Below are 17,415 nucleotides of genomic sequence, written 5' to 3'. Positions count from 1 at the left end.
GATTCTGCCTTTATGTTAAGTTGAGGAACTTTCAAAGTTATTTATTCATTTAAAACGCTTCTCTGCCACCTTTCCGTTCAAATAGAGGTTGCGAGCATCTCCAACATTAAAACATCTCAATAGTATAATATTTAAAACATTATAACAGAATTTTAGGTGAAGTAAATATAAAGTATTGAAACAATTCAATAAAAAATATAAACATATTGCACAACCAAAGAGGAAGGCCAATAATAGTTGTTGGGGGAATGCCAAACAAAACTGCAAACTCTTCACCTGCTGATGGAAGATGACGACAGAAGGAGATAGATGAATCTTACTGGGGAGGATGTTCCAAAGTTTTGACACAACACTGAGGAAGCTCTTCCTTGGGTTGTAATCCATCTAGCCTCAGCCACAGGGGCACCCAAAGGGGGACTTCTAAAGATGACCCGAGTGGCTGGGTAGGTTCATATGGAAGAGTAATGTTTTAAAATATTTACTCAGTAGTGTTTGAGGAGCCTAAGTGACTGACTAGAGCTTCAGCTGCTTTGGGCTCTGACATGGAAAGTGGAATCAACTACTTTCTTATCTGTGCATCTGCCAGGATGGGAGCAATAGAAAATGTGATTTCATATATTTCAGAGCCCTACGGGGATGGGGCGGTATAATAAATCGAAAAAATAAATAAATAAATAAATAAATAAATATATGATATGATGGTTCAAAAATGACGTGGTTTGGAGAATGCAGCCCATGTGTGTGAGATACACAAATGGCTCCTTATTCCTGGTAATGAATGGATTTAGGCAGCCAGAAGCCAAACTTGGTAAAAACCAGTATATTGTGCCAGGCAGAGTTGGTGCAAAGAAAATTATCCCGAGGCACTCTCTGTGCGGATGACTTGTAAGGGAAGTTAACATACAATCATGAAGAACGTTTCAGCATAGTGATAATATAGGGTACCTATCTCACCAAGCTCTATTTGTAAAGTCTGCATAAATCCATATCTGACAAAAATATTCTTGTGGAAAATGTAATATGTAATACAAGATGTCTGTGATGCAGCTGTAACTTGTGTCCTTCATCCCTATTGGGCCATATCTCCCAATTTATCTCCCATACCCCAATTATACTATTCATGTAACCTCCTCCCTACAGTACCCTCTCTTAGAATAGTTCACTCGGTGACCACCAGGACTAGGACTTTCTTTCTTGTTGGGCCAGTGTTTTGGAGTAGCTTGTTGGTACAGGAGAAGAGGATATATTTGCTTCCTGCCTTTCAGAAAGCTAAACTTGGAGAAGCTAAACTAATGTTATGGTATTGTTGGAAACACTTTGCTGTGTTTTGATGTATGTATGTTTTAAAATCTGTTAAGATAAAACTTAATTGTTAAAATTGTTATTGTACCTTGTTATTACTTATGTGTGTTGTCTTTGGTCTTCAGAGAAAGCAGAATATAAATATTTTAAATAATCAAATGAAATATCAGCTCAAACTGTGCTGACAAATGTAAATAGTTCCACATCCCCGGCACAAATACATTCCTGGATACAGCCAAAACTGATCAGGTAGAAAATATTTTGAGCGTCTTCTTCTCTTATTCATGGACTCTCCCATGAACTGGAACAATAGTTTTGGTCATACTATATATGTATTAGTACACACATACTTAAGTGATCTGCTTGCACTAACTTTTTTTCTTTCTGTTCGTTTTGATAAGAAAATCAAAGGTCTTTAAGCTTTTTGCACTTACAGATGGTATAGCCACTTTAAAGACAGCAGTTACATAAGTGAAAATTAATGCTTGGATAGACTGTAGGGGAGAATTTAAGGTGTTTTCAGATTGCGTGCAGGAAATTCCTCTCTTTTTTCCCACTCAAAGGGTAGAAGTATTTCAGTTAAGTCAACAACTCTGCCTGACGCACAGCTTGGCCAACAGTGACAGCAGCAACAGCTGTTGGTGAAGGAAAGTTATGAAATAAACTTTTGTGCACTCATCTCCTATGGAGTGGAAGGGAAAACTTGAAAACAACACAATGATGAATCTGAATACTTTATAACAGAGACCATAAAATGGAATTTGAGATTAACTTAATCCTTTAAAAAATGCTGGGTTGAATATTTGTTTTTACCAACTTTGATACACAACCGCAGTCTGGAGTCATGAATGTCCAGCACTAGTGCTGAAGGTTGATTTTGGTGTTCTGTCAAGATGAAAAGTGATAGCTTGGCACTGCCTGGGCCGGAGGTGCCTGTTTAGATCCCTACTAAACGGATTCACATTTTTAGAGCAGAATTTGCAGGCAGGCAGTTTGTTTTAACATCTTTGCTTTTTGGGTTTCATTGAGGGGAAGATTTTGGCCACAATCCAATGCAAGGGCAGAAGTACAGAAGAAGTAGATTTAGCTATGAACTTTCTCTTGGCTTGAGACCTGGTTATGTCATGGAACATATTCTAGTGTGCTGTAGTGATAAGATGCCTTAGAGGAGGAGAAAATTCTTTTGCATTACCACCAGCACTTTTATGGATGAGGTAATGCTAATGCATATTTCTAGATGACTGTTGGACTTTATTATTGTCCAGTTTTCTAAAATGCTCATGTCACTGCTGCTCTTGGTGAACAATACATGAACACACATGAGCATGTAAACACTTGCCTTATACTGGCTATCAGTCTTATTAAGGTGAGTATTGGAAGTGCCTCTTCAGGATCTCAAGTTGAGATCTTCCAGATCATCTACTGTCTGATCCTTTTAACTGGAGATGCCAGGAAAATACCACCTAAAGGAAAAACCTCATTCTTGGGAAAAGGTTTTGCAGATTCAATTTTTCCCCATCTCTTCTCTGTGAGTTAATGTTGTACTAATCTGACATTATGGTGTCCAAGCCAGACATCTAATAGGTAGAGTGCTGTTTCCTTATTTCTTCTATGTTGTAAGCACCTGGTCAGAGGAAGGAACGGCAGAGACTGAAAGGGGAAGGCTTCAGCAGTACTGTCCAGGATCATTATGATCCTTGAATAAGGTGACCCTGCAGGTTATGCTTGTTGCATTCCTGTGGTCTAGACAGTGGGATGACCTCTTTCTGCTGGGAAGCATTTTCCCCCTTAGATTTGGCAGGTGCTGGACCGGGGTATGTGGTAGATTAATATCCCTTTTGCTGAAGGAAAGGCCACTTTTGTGCGTGGGATCTTAGCTGACTGAATCCCTGTTTCAGTGACAGATTTATTTAAGCATTCAGGATTTGATGGCTGTTGCAGTAGATGCTGGTTATCAGTCATACAGAACAATGGAAAGCTTCCTCCTGTCTGAGTCTGCTGGTGCCCTGTCCCAGGAATCTGTACAAACCAATCTTAGCTTTGTACACAACCCCAGTACTGGACGAATTCCCACGCTCCCCAATCTTGGAGAATGAGAACATTGATCCAGACCTTTATACAGCCCTATTTTTTGATTGATCAAAGATTACCTCCTCTAATACAGGCTAGCAAGATATCCTTTTGTCAGTTTCTGTCCACTATGGTAATCTCTGTCATCTTTCAACTGCAAACCAGGAATGTTTTGCTTGCTTTGCCAAGGAGGCATAATGTACAAAGAATCCTTGTAAAGTTAGGAATAGCCGTTTTTTTAAAAATCCAAGTCCCCTCTTTGCCTGTCTGGATGTGCTTAAAATACACATTTTAAATGTAGATATTTACTCTAAAACACATTGTGTGGGAATCTTTCTGCAGGGGTTGACTTCCCTCTACTGTGGAGAGGAGAGGGAGTGGCAAGTCCCTTGCAGGGATGAGGAACTTGGATAGACTTTATTTGAGGGTAAGGGAAGTCTGTCAGGACTAAGCTTCAATTTCGTTTCTTCTAGTTCCCTGGTTCCGGCCGTTCCGAAGGACCGCCTACTCACACACACACACACACACACACACCTCCTCTCACACACCCTACGTATACTGGAACTGAGAGCAAGAACCCTCAGTTCCAGCACCCTGTCGCTAGGGCGACACAGATCAATAAAGTTTGTTCCTTTTTTTATAAAGTCGACTTTGTTTGAGTGTGTTCAGCCTTACATTGTGCTGGAACTCCTCTCAAACGTTCTACTGTGCACCCAGACCCTCAATCGAGAATGGCTGAGCCAGGAGAACACTTTCATTACCTTGGGTTCTCCACGGGGGCAGAGGAATACTGGCATGGCGCCCCACACCAGAGCGGGTGGGGGAACACCCGCCATGACAGGCATCCTGGATGAGAGTCAGGATCCTATGAGAGGACATGGAGTCGCTGTGCACCCGACTGACTTCATTTGCGGGGGACTCCCCTGCAGCTGAGGGGAGGTCGCTCCCCGAACCAGACGACCGAGACCACGACTACGAGGCACTGCGGCGAAGGACTGAGGAGGTAACCCAGGAACGGGATGAGCTGAAAGCGGACTTCGCAACGCTGCAAGTAGAGTTCCTAATGGCTGAGCACTGAGAGACGATGGCCCCATCCACGGTGGCGGGAGGTACGTCCAGCTGCGCAGGAGGGGACTGGAGGACTGACGTACGCTCTCCGCAATGACAACCGTCTGACACCAGGCCGCAGCCCACCGAGTCATCCCCTAGGGCCGAGCGCACAAAAGGGCCTACATAGAGGGTTCAAGGTGGACTTTGATGGGAACCCGAACAGTTTAGCATTCTTCCTGATCCAAGTGGGATCCTACATGGAAGAACATGGGAGCGACTTCCGCTCCGACCGTGAGCAAGTTTTTGAGGTGGGCACCCGGCTTCGTGGGGAAGTGGCGAACTGGCTGGTTGGCCTAGTAGAAGGGGACGCCCCATAGATCTACGACCTAGAGCGGTTCCTGCCGGCCCTGCGACGGAGATTCGAGGACCCATTAGCCAAGGAATTGGCCCGGGCTGCACTCCAGTGACTACAGCAGGGTAACCGCTCAGTAAGCTACTTTGCCGCGGAGTTCTGCAGGCTAGCTAGCCGACTGCAGGGGTGGCCCGAGATGGTCCTTGTACAACTTTTTAAGGACGCTCTCCACCCCAAAGTATTGCAATGGAGCTTGATCCACGGAGACCCTAGGACTTTGATGGAGTCAATATGGAGAGCAGGGGATGCAGAGCTGCGGATCCAACAAGTGGAGCAATCGGAGCAACGTTGGCATCACGCCCAGCAACCCCCAATTCGCCCACCAGCTCAACTCACCAACACGGGGACCGCGTCAAGGGCCTTCAGATGCTACCTGCGCCCATCGTCGTCGCTTGGGCTCTGCCTCCACTGTGGGGGAGAGGGCCACCTCGCCGCAACATGCCCAGGGCGACACACTGAAGCAGCACTTCCCGGTGATGGGGCTCGCCAGCGCTCAGGGAACCCCTGCAAAACCTTCTGAGGATTCCCCCGTTCGCGAACCATCACGCTCAGGTAGCATCTGCCCAAGCTGGCCCCGAGGAGTTTTTGAGCGATTCCAAGGAATCGGAGACCTGAGACTGCATTGAACTGGTGGGAAACGACTTCGACCTGTTGTTCAGGAAAAAGGACGGGTCCCTACGCCTTTGCACAGACTACTGAGCCCTGAACTTGGTCTCACAGACTAACAAATACCCCCTCCCCCTGATCAAAGACCTCCTGGGTCACCTCTCAAAGGGTGGGAGGGGTACTTCTGGGTACGCATCACGGAGGGGCAGGAACACCTCACAGCATTCAACGCGCCATTGGGCCAATTTGAATATCTCGTGATGCCATTCGGGCTCAGTGGGGTTCCCGGGGTGTTCATGAATGTAATCAACGAGGCCCTACATGACCTGCTGTACAATGGGGTCGTCGTGTACTTGGACGATGTCCTTATCTACTCGGACGATGTGCCTTCGCACGTTACATTGGTGCGCGAGGTCCTCCGCCGCCTCATTGACCACGAATTGTACGCCAAACTTTCGAAGTGCGAGTTCCACAAAGAAAGGGTCAATTTCCTGGGCTATCGGATCTCGGGGCGGGGGGTGGAGATGGACCCGAGCAAGGTCCAGGCAGTGGTCGACTGGGCAATCCCCCGCACTCGCAGGCATCTCCAATCCTTCCTGGGTTTCGCCAACTTCTACAGGGACTTCATTCCGGACTTTGCCTCCATTGTGCTCCCACTCACTGTGTGTTCAGCCTTACAAAGTCCTTTCCCTGCCATACACAAGTTCCAACAGAAGGACTGACCAACACAGTTCATCAGTGTCACATGTAGTTAATTATTTCCAGATTTGGTTAGTTCTACATAAGTTTGAATGCAAGGTTGTTGTACAGTTCATGTAAAGCCCTGTTGTATTCCTTACAGTGAATTCAGGTACTTTTGTAGGGGGCATCTCCCTTCCCCCCCTCTAGAGCCAGTCTTTCTCCGTCTTCTGCAGTAACTGGTCACAATTTTGCAAAAATTCAGTCATCGTCCTGCCCCCGCTATAAGTCACAGCCAACTTATATAGAAACATCATAGGGTTTTCAAGGCAAGAGACATTCAAAGATCTTGCCATTGCTTGGTTCTCTTTGGCAATCCTGGACTTCCTTGATGGTCTCCCATCCAAATAATATCCAGGGCTGACCCTGCATAGCTTCTGAGATCTGACAGAATTGGGCTAGCCTGGGCAACCCACATTGGAGCAATAATCCCACATTTCTGTTCTCCATGGGCATACAGAGTTCCTGTGAATCAGTTCCAGATGGCATGTCTGCAAAAACGTTTTAATACAGCTCATTCCACATTTTGGTTTAAGATTAAGTAACTGCCGTTTGAGAGCTCTTCCCTCTTTTTTGGCCCCGTTTTAAGTCGTGAGAGCTACCATTTTGCTTTGGCATATAGTTATGCAGAGAACTCTGGACTGGAATAAAAATAGCAGGCCTGCTGAATATCTTTATGACAGCAAACAGGAAGGAAGGACAAGAGCTGTATGCATGCATTGTTCCTTCTCTGAGCTCCCAGAAGACACCGTCCAGGTGTTTTCCACTTTCTATCATATTCAAAAGGGGAAGTCAGCTTTCAGTGCAAAAGCTTTCAGCTTCTGGCCATAAACAAAACTTTGCACATTTTGCTTAATGGCAGAAACAGCAATTCTCAACATTCCACATATGTGAGACTTTGCAGTACATTCTTATTTCATTCAGAAACAAGCATCAAACAAAACTAAATTTATTGGGCGGGATTTCAAACTGTTCTGAAAGATGCTTTTAGAAGTTACAAAATCAATCCTAATTAGCTAATATTAGAACTAGTGTAGACAGATTTTGTGGTGTTTAAAGCTGCACACTTCTTCATAATGATGAAGTAACTGTGACGATGGCCCTTAAACAGCTGTTCCATTTTTCCCTCAGAGTGGCTTTCTTGGGCCAGTTAGATAACAGCTCAGTGTTTATTAAGGAGCAAGTGCTTCAAGAATTCACAAATGTGTGCATATTTAATTGGAGGGTGGATTATTGGTATTGATTACATGCCACCTGAAAGCAATTGCAAAACTTTCTTGCCAAACAAATCTGGGAAACTCCTACCTGTTACCTGTGTGTGAGATTTACAATGGCATCCTAAGCAGAGTTGCACTCTTGTAAGCATATTGAGTTTGGTTGGTATTAACCACTCCTTAGAGAGAGAGAGCGCTAATTCCCCAGACCTTTCAGCAACTGTACCCCCTGCCTCCTGCCTTTGTATCCAGGTAGGCGACTGGTCAGACCTTATAGTCACTGAGACTATAGGTGGGCAAGGAGATAAGAGTATGGCATCTGTCAATGAAAAGTGTTGGGGCATTTGAAATCTGAAATCTTGGTGATATTCTTTTGTCTGCTTATTTTTTAACTTGATCTAGAGAGCAATGCAGAGGACCTGATAACTTGCTCATGTGAAAATGAAGGTTGTACCATCTTTAGTGAAAATGAAGGCCAGAGGGTTTTTGCCAGCAAGAAGATGAACGTCCTGTACTCTGTTCTATTCATCCTGTCAGTCTTGACAGTGATTTACATTTGAAATTCCTAGAGGGGAATGGAGCCACAGATTGGTCTGCAAGCTATGAAAGAAAGCAGCCGCACATCATTACACATTTAGGAAATCATTCCATTACATGGTGTAGACGAAGTATCTTCCTTAGTTAGGAAATGTTTAGATAGTGGTCACATATTTTTTCTGAAAGACAGCAAGAGAAACAAGATATTTTCTCCTTCTGTCCCTCCTTCTCTTTTGAAGAGAAAGTAAACCTTTCTTTCCCGCCCCCCTTTCTTTTCATGTTTCAGCTGGGATGTCATAACCTAATGTCCTACTTCTTGACTGCCTCATGGTGTGTATATTCCAAACTTAGACCTTTTTCTATTTAAATTTGAAATCTTTTCGATGCTCATGCCCATACATCCAACATGAAAGTGGAGTACGTTTTCTACAAGTGGGGGGTGCCTGCTTCTGGGGAGCAGAATGGAATTGGCTCCCCCCTCTTTTTATTTACCTTCTAGTTTACTTCAGAACACTATCCAGAGATCATGCTGATTGGTTGCAAGGAACAGATAACTTGGCTCTAGCAACTATTATTGGCTAATTGACCTCAAACGTGGACAAATCCTGATACTGTGATAAAATATGAATTGGATTCACTTTATTTTCCTGTGCAAAAAAATGACATTACAGAAATAGAAATGCCATTGTTTGTCCATAGACAGTAGTAGCCAATGGCAGTTCTCAGCTGAACATCAGAAGTTAGGTGTTGTGTGATACCACCCTTCCTCAATTTCTGTGAGAGATTTTTCCAGGCTTCTTGCCACCCCTGAACAGCTAGTCTCTGGCTATATGTTGTTAACCAACAAAGAAGTTTCTGGTTGCTGGTTGTGGCACTCCTGCTTCTGGCCAACCATATGACCCTCTATTACAATTGCTCTTAATGCTTGCATCATACCCTCTTTCAGTAAGAAAGGGGAGCAAAACACCAGGAATGTCTCTTCTTCACTTACTCCCAGTACTCAAGTAAACAATTCTAACTGGGGCTGCTTAAGATACCCTATGCTTCGTTCAACATGGATCCCACCGCACCCTTTGTGTGAGAAATGTAGCAAAATTTCTGCAACCTAGACGGAAGTCTAGATGATTGGCAGAAAACTCTCATTAGGCCAGGCAAGTTCCTTCTGTTTGGCGTTATGCCAGATGCCTTTTCCTACCACCTGTCTGCAAAGCTGCCACTTTGTTTATTTGATTTATAGCCCATGCTTCCCATCAAGACAGACTCAGGGCAGCTCCCAACTACCAATTTCCACAATGATAAAATATACAACTTAACACAACTCTTAAAATTCTTCAGTTTTCTGGCACCCTAAGACCAACAGATAGGCTAACCAGATGGAGGGAAGATATCAGGGTAAAAGGATCATAAGGTGATTCCTAATATGAGAAAAGGACAAGGGAAATAAAAAAGGAAATGGGGAGAATCAGAGGGCTGCTAGGTTGCCTGCAACCTCATCCCTGCAGCCTCATCTGCCTTTGCCCTAGTTGCCCCATGGCTTGGGTACGTGATGCCAAGCCAGCCTCACTTCTGACCAAGTGAAGACCAGCTGGTTCTATCTCAACAAAGTCCATCCTGGCTGGTTGTCCTGGCTGTCTGCTGTAGTCAGACGATAAAAGAGGGGCTTGTATTGCTGCAGCTGGTAAGATGGTGCTACCCAATAGTATGTTTGATTAAACCTTGAGTCAGGATCTTTGGATTGGCCTTAAAGAACCTTCTGTTGTCTTGAGGCTTCACTTTGTAGGCTGCTGGACAATACAAATGTTGTTTTCAGTGTGTTGTTTAGAGAACACTGAATGACAGAGGCCTCCATGGGGCATGTGTGGTTTGCCATGTACTTTAAAGGGAATTGCCTGGTGTATGGTTCTGGTGAGAGAGAAGGGGTGGGTTTGGGTATCTGTGAAAATTTTTAAATAAAAAAAAATGGCCCCCAGGTTGCTAAAATTTCAGAACCACTGGGATATAACTTACTGGGGTATAACTTACTGAGGGATGTCACATATGGTAACAAGATACAACACCTTACTACTTGTAGAAATCAGGGGTTATGATAAATCAAAGTAGAAAAGGCGAGAGATAGTCCAATGGTGGAACATCTGCTTTATACACAGAATCTCAGATTCAATTCCTGGCACTTCCAGTTAGAAAGAGCTCAGGTAGCAGAACTGGTTGGGGCCCTGGAGATCTATTACCAGAGAGAACAGACAGCACTGAATTAAGATATAGCCTCCGTATCATACAGCTTCATATGTTCATAAGAACACAGGATGGAATGTTCAGTTGGAAGGATAGTTCTGACTAGTAGAAATTGCAACAAGTTTTGTTCAAGCAGGTTTTAATAGCCTCTTTCAAACAAATGTGATGATTCCAAAATGCTTCTTAAATACTGCTATACATTTTGGCACTATTTTCTGTATATATAGAGGCCAGCTTTCAAATCTGTTGTTTTGGATCACTAAGCAGTGGCATTTGAATATTTTGCACTTGACAAGGTATTAGAACAGAATCAAGGTCCAGCTGTTGAAGTGTGCTTGGAACTGATTGATGTGAACTTCCTTCCTGGGAGTAATAAGATTTGTGAATCCTCTGCAATTCTTGGAGCTCAGACTAGTACACAGTGTCTATTGGATTTCCTGTGAATTTACACATAGCAGGAGGAAAAAAGTAAGAAGCCTTCTCATTGGCTATTTTCCCAGATATGTTTTGGCTCTGCGCTTTGGTACTTTTAAATAGCTTGTTGCAGCCCTCATGTCAGTAAAAGGTAAGCTCTTGAAATATAAGATCCTAACGTTTCGTGTATGAAGCCCCACTTTACTCTGTGCCAATTTTGGTTGACCTTGGTAACTAGCCACGATGTATGATTTCTCTAGATTCTCCCTCCTTTTGAGACTGCTGGATATGCAGTGTATCTCAACGCTATCACACAATAAAAATTAAATCATTATATGTATTTATTTACTTCATTTATATCCCACCTGTCTCCCCTGTTGGGATTCAAAACAGCTTACCGGTACCTCATTCTCCTCCCTTTTATCTTCACAACATCTCTGTGAGGTTGGTGAAGCTGATAATGTGTGTCTGGCCCATGGTGGCCCAGTTAGCTTCCTTGGCATAATCAGTCTTGCAGGTCTCAATTCAGCACTGTAACAAAATTACAAGTTGAGAGGGCCACAGGCTGCACAGGCCTGCTGCAACTTTAACTGAGCAGCAGCTTTACTTCCTCTCCAAACTCTTTTTCTGTCAAGAAAGCAGCTATCAAGGGAATCATCCTTACAAAATAAAAATGTGTTCATTGTGTTCAGGCAATTGCTATATGGTTACCTGTTGCCAACAAGTTTGCTCTGGCTGGATTATGAAAGATGGTTGTCTTGTTGGGTAGTGGAGACAGCTCTGATGGATACTGTATACAAGAGCAGAATCCTGCATGGAAACTATCAGCAGGCTGTTTCCCACCCCATCCCACGCACCCCTTTTGAGATGAGGAAATGTTGTTTTCTTTGCAAACTTCCAACAGGATTATTTATCATGATATGATCAAACTCTTGGGATGAATCATCTTGTTTTGGGATTGATGTCACCAGATAGACTACAGTGGTGTGGGACTCCTGCCCCAGGGGAATTAGGTTTCTGAGGAACTGTGAGCTAGGTGGAGAAGTGAGAGAAGAAGGTGAAGTTCACTGTGGAGGGAAAGAGAGTTTAAGGAACTGATTAGCTTAAGGAACTGCTTAAGGAACTGATTAGCTACAGATGAAAGTCCTATGAAGCATGGCTCTTCGGAACAAGAACTGCTTAAAGGACAACAATGTCATGTGACCTGTGAGGTTTCATTGATTGTTATAGCGCTCTTGTTTGCAACAGCTGACGTGCCTATACAGGGTCTCCACAGACTGACTAGTGAGTATTCAGCTCCCTCTACTGCCAAGTATTTTTCTGTTAAACAGAGGTACTACTCACATCAGCTCTGTTTCTGAAGAATATACATTGATAGTTGCAGTGACTATCAAGAGATAGGTTTAATGGTTCTACTGGATGTGGGAGGCATCTTGAATGGGTGTTTCCCAACCGGATCTCAGGGAGGCAGGACTTAACCAAAGTTGTCACTTCCTGTGGTCCGAGTGGGCGTCACCTCTTCTCCTCAGTAATTTTCCCTGCCTAACAGGGAGCGCAGCACTCTTTCGAGCTCCTGCTCACCAAAACCTTTTTTCTTCTTTTCTGTACCCTTTGTCAGTCTGTATTCTTTGTCTTTGTTTGTCTCTGTCTGGGAGGGCTGGGCTACCTTGGGAACTTTCCTCCTTGCAGGGTAAGGAAACTTCTCCCCCCCCTCCCCCCCTCGCTTCTCAATGGCGCATTGGGGCGCCAGCCGTTTCTCCCCCGAAAGGGAGACCTTCTCAGAGTCCTCGGCCGAGAGGACTAGAGCAGCCCACAAGGCTCGCTCCCAAGCGTCGGAGAAGAGCGCGGCCTCGGCGGCGAAGAAGAAAGAACCAGCCGCGAAGAAGCCGCGCAAGGACGCGCCGCTTAAAGACGGCGCGAAGAAAAAGGCGCGAAAAACGGCGCCCGACACCAGCGACCTCTGCCGGCCGGCAGAGCAACCGCAGACCTCACAGCTGCGCAGAGGAGACCAGGAAATGGCTCCTCCCAGCCGCAGCCCGCAGCGCAGGACTGAGGGAAGACCTCAGAGCCCTGCTGCTTTGGACGCCGGCATCAGCGACCCGGAGAGGGCCGCCTCGATCGCCGAGCAGGAGGAGGAACCCGCGGACGGCAACAACGGGGCTTCCCAGCCCCACAGGCAAGAAAACCGAGACGCGGGGGAAGGGCAATCCCAGACAGCCTTACCAGGGGGTTGGCAACAGGCATCCGCCCAAGAGCTGGTAGATCTCTTCAAAAAGTCTATGAGGGAAGAGATTAAGTCCTACCATAGGCACTTCCATAGGAAAGGCAGATCCCCCTCATCCTCCCTCCCCACCACCATCTAGATCTTCTAGAGCCAGCACTCGCAGCCGGGACCCACTCTCCTTCCCAGGAGAGGAAGGGGCTAGTGAAGGGGAATGCACAGAATCAGACCACTTCTCAGAACCTGAACAGACCACCCCTGAGGTGGGAGAAGTGGCTCCTAGATTTTTCAAACCAGAGGAAATCACCTTACTCATATCTAAGGCAATCTCAGCGTTAGATTTGAAGGATTCTGAGGACGCAATCGACCCCTCCTCATCCTCCACTCCTTCCAAGCCCATTAAGGGCGTCCCTAAAGGGGATAGGAAAATTTTCCCGCACGGGGAACCCACCAAGGATTTTCTCCCCATTCCGGAATACTTTGAAAAACGTGCCAGGAAGGAGTGGGACAACCCTTCTGCTAGCAAAGGGTTTCCATCTAGCTTCAAAAAATTATACGCCTCTCCAGACTATATCCAAAGCCTGATAGCAAACCCTCTAGTAGATGCCCCTATAGCAGCACTCCAATCGGGAGGACTCGTCTCCCAAGATGGCGATGGCAACATAAGAGACGCCTTAGACAAGCGCATTGACGTGGTCTCTAAGAGACTCCATGAGGTCTTAGCCATGGCTTTCAAGATCCTGGCTTCCTCGGCCACCATGGCCAGGGCGGGCATAGTCTGGCTTCGCAAACTCCTAGACATGATTCCAACTTCACAACAGGGAGTTAGAGAAGGTGTAGAACGTGTCTTGCTGACGGTATCCTTCCTAGCTGATTCTAACTTCGATGCCTTCATTGCAGTCGCTCGGGCCATGGCCATGGCCTCAGTCCCCAGGAGACTTGCCTGGCTCCGCACCTGGCAGGCGGACCAACACTCCAAACAGCTGGTATCCGGATTTGCATTCCAGGGCGGCACCCTATTCGGTCAGGCCTTGGAGAGGATCCTTGTGGAGACCAAGGACAAGAAGAAGGCCATGCCAAAATATTACAGATCAGAGACCAATACTTCTAAGACCGGCTCCACCTTCAGGTCCCACAGAACACTCGCCAGAACTCCCAGAGATGGCAGACGCTGGCAACCTCAACAGGGATTTCGTAAGAGAACCCACCAGGGCAATTTCAACCAGTCCTTTCGTCAACATGCCAGACCGGGCAAGAACTTCGGCAATGACAGAAATCCCAACAATGCCAACAAATCCTGACTACACCATCCCAGTGGGCGGCCGCCTGAAGACATTCCAGGACCAGTGGATGGGCGAACATGCAGACGCTTGGACCAAGGAGGTCATCAAATCGGGATATTCCATAGAATTCAACCAAGTACCTCCACCACGGTTTCACGCCTTCCCCACCAACTCCAATCTGACCAAAGCAAGAAGGACACAAGCTGCCATCCAACACCTTCTATCCATAAGAGCAATCGAACCGGTACCTCATGCAGAGAGAGGCTCTGGAGTGTTCTCTCACTTCTTTACCGTTCCGAAAAGAAACGGAGACTGGAGAGCCATTCTAAACCTTCATTTCATCAACCGTCACATAAAACTACAACACTTCAGGATGGAAACCCTCCGCTCTATCGTAGAACATCTAAGACCAGGGGACTACCTAACCTCCCTGGACCTAACAGAGGCCTATCTGCACATCCCCATAAAACCCTCACATCAGCCAGTTCCCTACGCTTTGCAGTGGGAGAACAACAATTCCAGTTCAAGGCTCTTCCCTTCGGGCTCTCCACCGCCCGAGGGGTTTTCTCCAAGGTACTCTTGGCCCCCATCGTTCTCCTTCGTCAACAGACCATCCACGCCCACCCGTGCTTGGACGACATCCTCGTGAGGTCCACCTCCCAGCAACAAGCGGTGAGGGTCGCCCAAACTCAGTCTGTCCTCCGCCGGCACGGATTCCTAATCAACATTCCCAAAAGCCACACAACTCCATCCCAACGGATGGAACACCTGGGAGCCATCATCGATACATCCCTGAACACTCTCTTCATCCCACCAGAGAAGATCACCAAAATGAAAGATTCAGTCAATCTCATCATTACAGCCAAGAAGTCATCCCTACTACACCTAGCCAGTGTCCTCGGCTCCATGGTGTCAGTGTTCGACATGCTTCAGTGGGGCAGGCTCCACGCACGCCCACTACAGGTCTTCCTCCGACCCTATCAGTATCAAATAATGAAGAAGGAAGACCGATACCTGACACTCCCTCACCACCTCAAAATCAGCCTCAGGTGGTGGACTGTGAAACGCAATCTCTCCAGAGGGAAGGTCTACCTTCACCAGAAACGCATAGAGATTTTCACAGACTCGAGCCTGCTCGGCTGGGGAGCCACAGCGAACAACCAATTCATCCAAGGACAATGGTCCCAACAACAAACCAAACTGCCCATCAATCTCCTGGAGACCAGAGCGATATACCTTGCTCTTCTGAACTTCCTCCCTTTGATCGAGAACTCTCACGTGCTTATCCGTACGGACAACGTGTCAGCCAAAGCTTATTTGAACAATCAGGGGGGCTCCAGGTCCTCCCTCCTTCACCAGGAAGCGACAAAAATCCTGCGCTGGTCAGAACGACATCTTCTATCGATCACAGCAGAGCACATACAGGGGAACCTCAACATCTCAGCGGACTGGCTCAGCCGCCAAACCATCCAGGAGGCCGAGTGGCAACTCAACCCATCCATATTCCAGATGATCACTCAACACTTCGGTCAGCCTCAACTGGACTTATTCGCTTCAAAAAACAACCGGCAAATGCCAGCCTTCATGTCCAGACTCTATCACCCAGAAGCTGTGGGAATGGACGCCCTGTCAGAACCCTGGCCCAAAGCACTTCTGTACGCCTTTCCGCCAACGCCACTCCTTCCCAAGGTACTCCGGAAGATCATTTCGGAAAAAGCTTCAGTGATCCTGGTAGCACCATATTGGCCACGACGTCCGTGGCTTTCTTCCATTCTAGACCTCTCAGTAACCCCAGGACTGACTCTTCCGACTCCGTCAGACATGCTCATTCAAGGACCCATACACCATCCCAAACCTCAGTGGTTCAAGCTAACCGCATGGCTGTTGAACGGAGATTGTTAACAGAGAAGGGCTACTCGTTCAGGTAGCCAACACCCTCTTGGCATCACGCCGTAACTCCACCAATAAGATCTACAACTCCTCATGGAAGATCTTCACCAGATGGTGCAGAAGGAAATCCATAGATCCTGAAAATCCCAGCATCCCCCAAATCCTCTGGTTTCTTCAGGAGGGTTTCGAGCAAGGACTACGAAGCGCCACCCTCAGGAGACAGGTGGCGGCCCTAACCACCGTCTGCCACGCAGACCAGGGGGCTCCCTTATCTCACCACCCTGACGTCATCCGGTTCCTAAAGGGAGTAACTCAACTCCAACCACCGACCGTACACCGGTTTCCAACCTGGCGACTGCACCTGGTGCTATCAGCCCTCACTAAATCACCGTTCGAACCGGTTCAGACGATCCACCTTAAGTGGCTGCGCATGAAGACCTTATTCCTCATAGCCATCACCTCAGCCAGACGCGTTTCGGAGCTTCATGCCCTGTCAGTGGACAAAGAACTGTGCCTTTTTCATAAAGACAGGGTGGTTCTTAAACCAGACCCCATCTTTGTGCCTAAAGTCTACTCTCAATTCCACGTCTCGCAGGACATAGTGGTCCCCAACTTTTGTCCCAACCCTTCACATCCGAAAGAGAGGTTATGGCATAACCTCGACGTGCGAAGAACCTTGAAGGCCTTCCTGATTCGAACTGAATCCATACGCAAGTCCAACTCAATGTTCATCAACGTATCCACTCCAAACCTGGGCCATCCGATGTCTAAAGCAGCCATCAGCCGTACCATCAAGGCCTGCATCATAGAGGCGTACAAGGCCTCCAACCAACCAGTACCTCACGGGATTGTGGCCCACTCCACACGCAGCGCAGCGACCAACGCAGCCCTCAGAACTCAGGCATCAGTATCAGACATTTGCAGAGCGGCCACCTGGTCCTCTGTCTCTTCTTTCGTAAGGCACTATAAAATACACTCCACAGCAGCTGCAGAAGCTGCCTTTGGCAGGAGAGTGTTGGAGCACATCATTGGAGACTGATCCTGACCCCCCCGTTTTCGGGACACTGCTCTGGGAGGTCCCATTCAAGATGCCTCCCACATCCAGTAGAACGACCCATTGGTTACTCACCGAGAAGGGGTCTTCTGCTGGATTAAGGGAGGCATCTTGGCCCTCCCGGGATCATCATTAGTCTCCAATTCCTCCGCACTCTCCGTGTCACACCAGTTATATGCCACGTTGGCTACACAGCACCATCCTTCCCAGGGTGCTGATAGTTCAGTATAGGGTTATACTAGTTACCACTGTTTTCCAGTTTTCGTTCCGTTGTTTGTTGTTGTTGTTACTTCCCCTGTGGATCAATGTGCATGTTTTTTCCGAGGAAAGCTTCACTGCTTGGACAGGTGTCTACTGAGGAGAAGAGGTGACGCCCACTCGGACCACAGGAA

The 17,415-nt window shown here is 46.8% G+C and overlaps 1 protein-coding gene across 5 annotated transcripts in view; it reads left to right on the top strand.

Moving 5' to 3' along the window:
• The window catches only part of JADE2 (jade family PHD finger 2), a 214,308-nt gene that overhangs the window by 80,915 nt on the left and 115,978 nt on the right, over window positions 1–17,415 (top strand). The gene's annotated exons all lie outside the window — the stretch shown is intronic.

This window comes from Sphaerodactylus townsendi, linkage group LG03, assembly GCF_021028975.2.
Source record: "Sphaerodactylus townsendi isolate TG3544 linkage group LG03, MPM_Stown_v2.3, whole genome shotgun sequence".
NCBI lineage: Eukaryota > Metazoa > Chordata > Lepidosauria > Squamata > Sphaerodactylidae > Sphaerodactylus > Sphaerodactylus townsendi.
The sequence above is the reverse complement of the archived record's forward strand: the minus strand, read 5'-3'. Positions and strand labels throughout refer to the sequence as shown.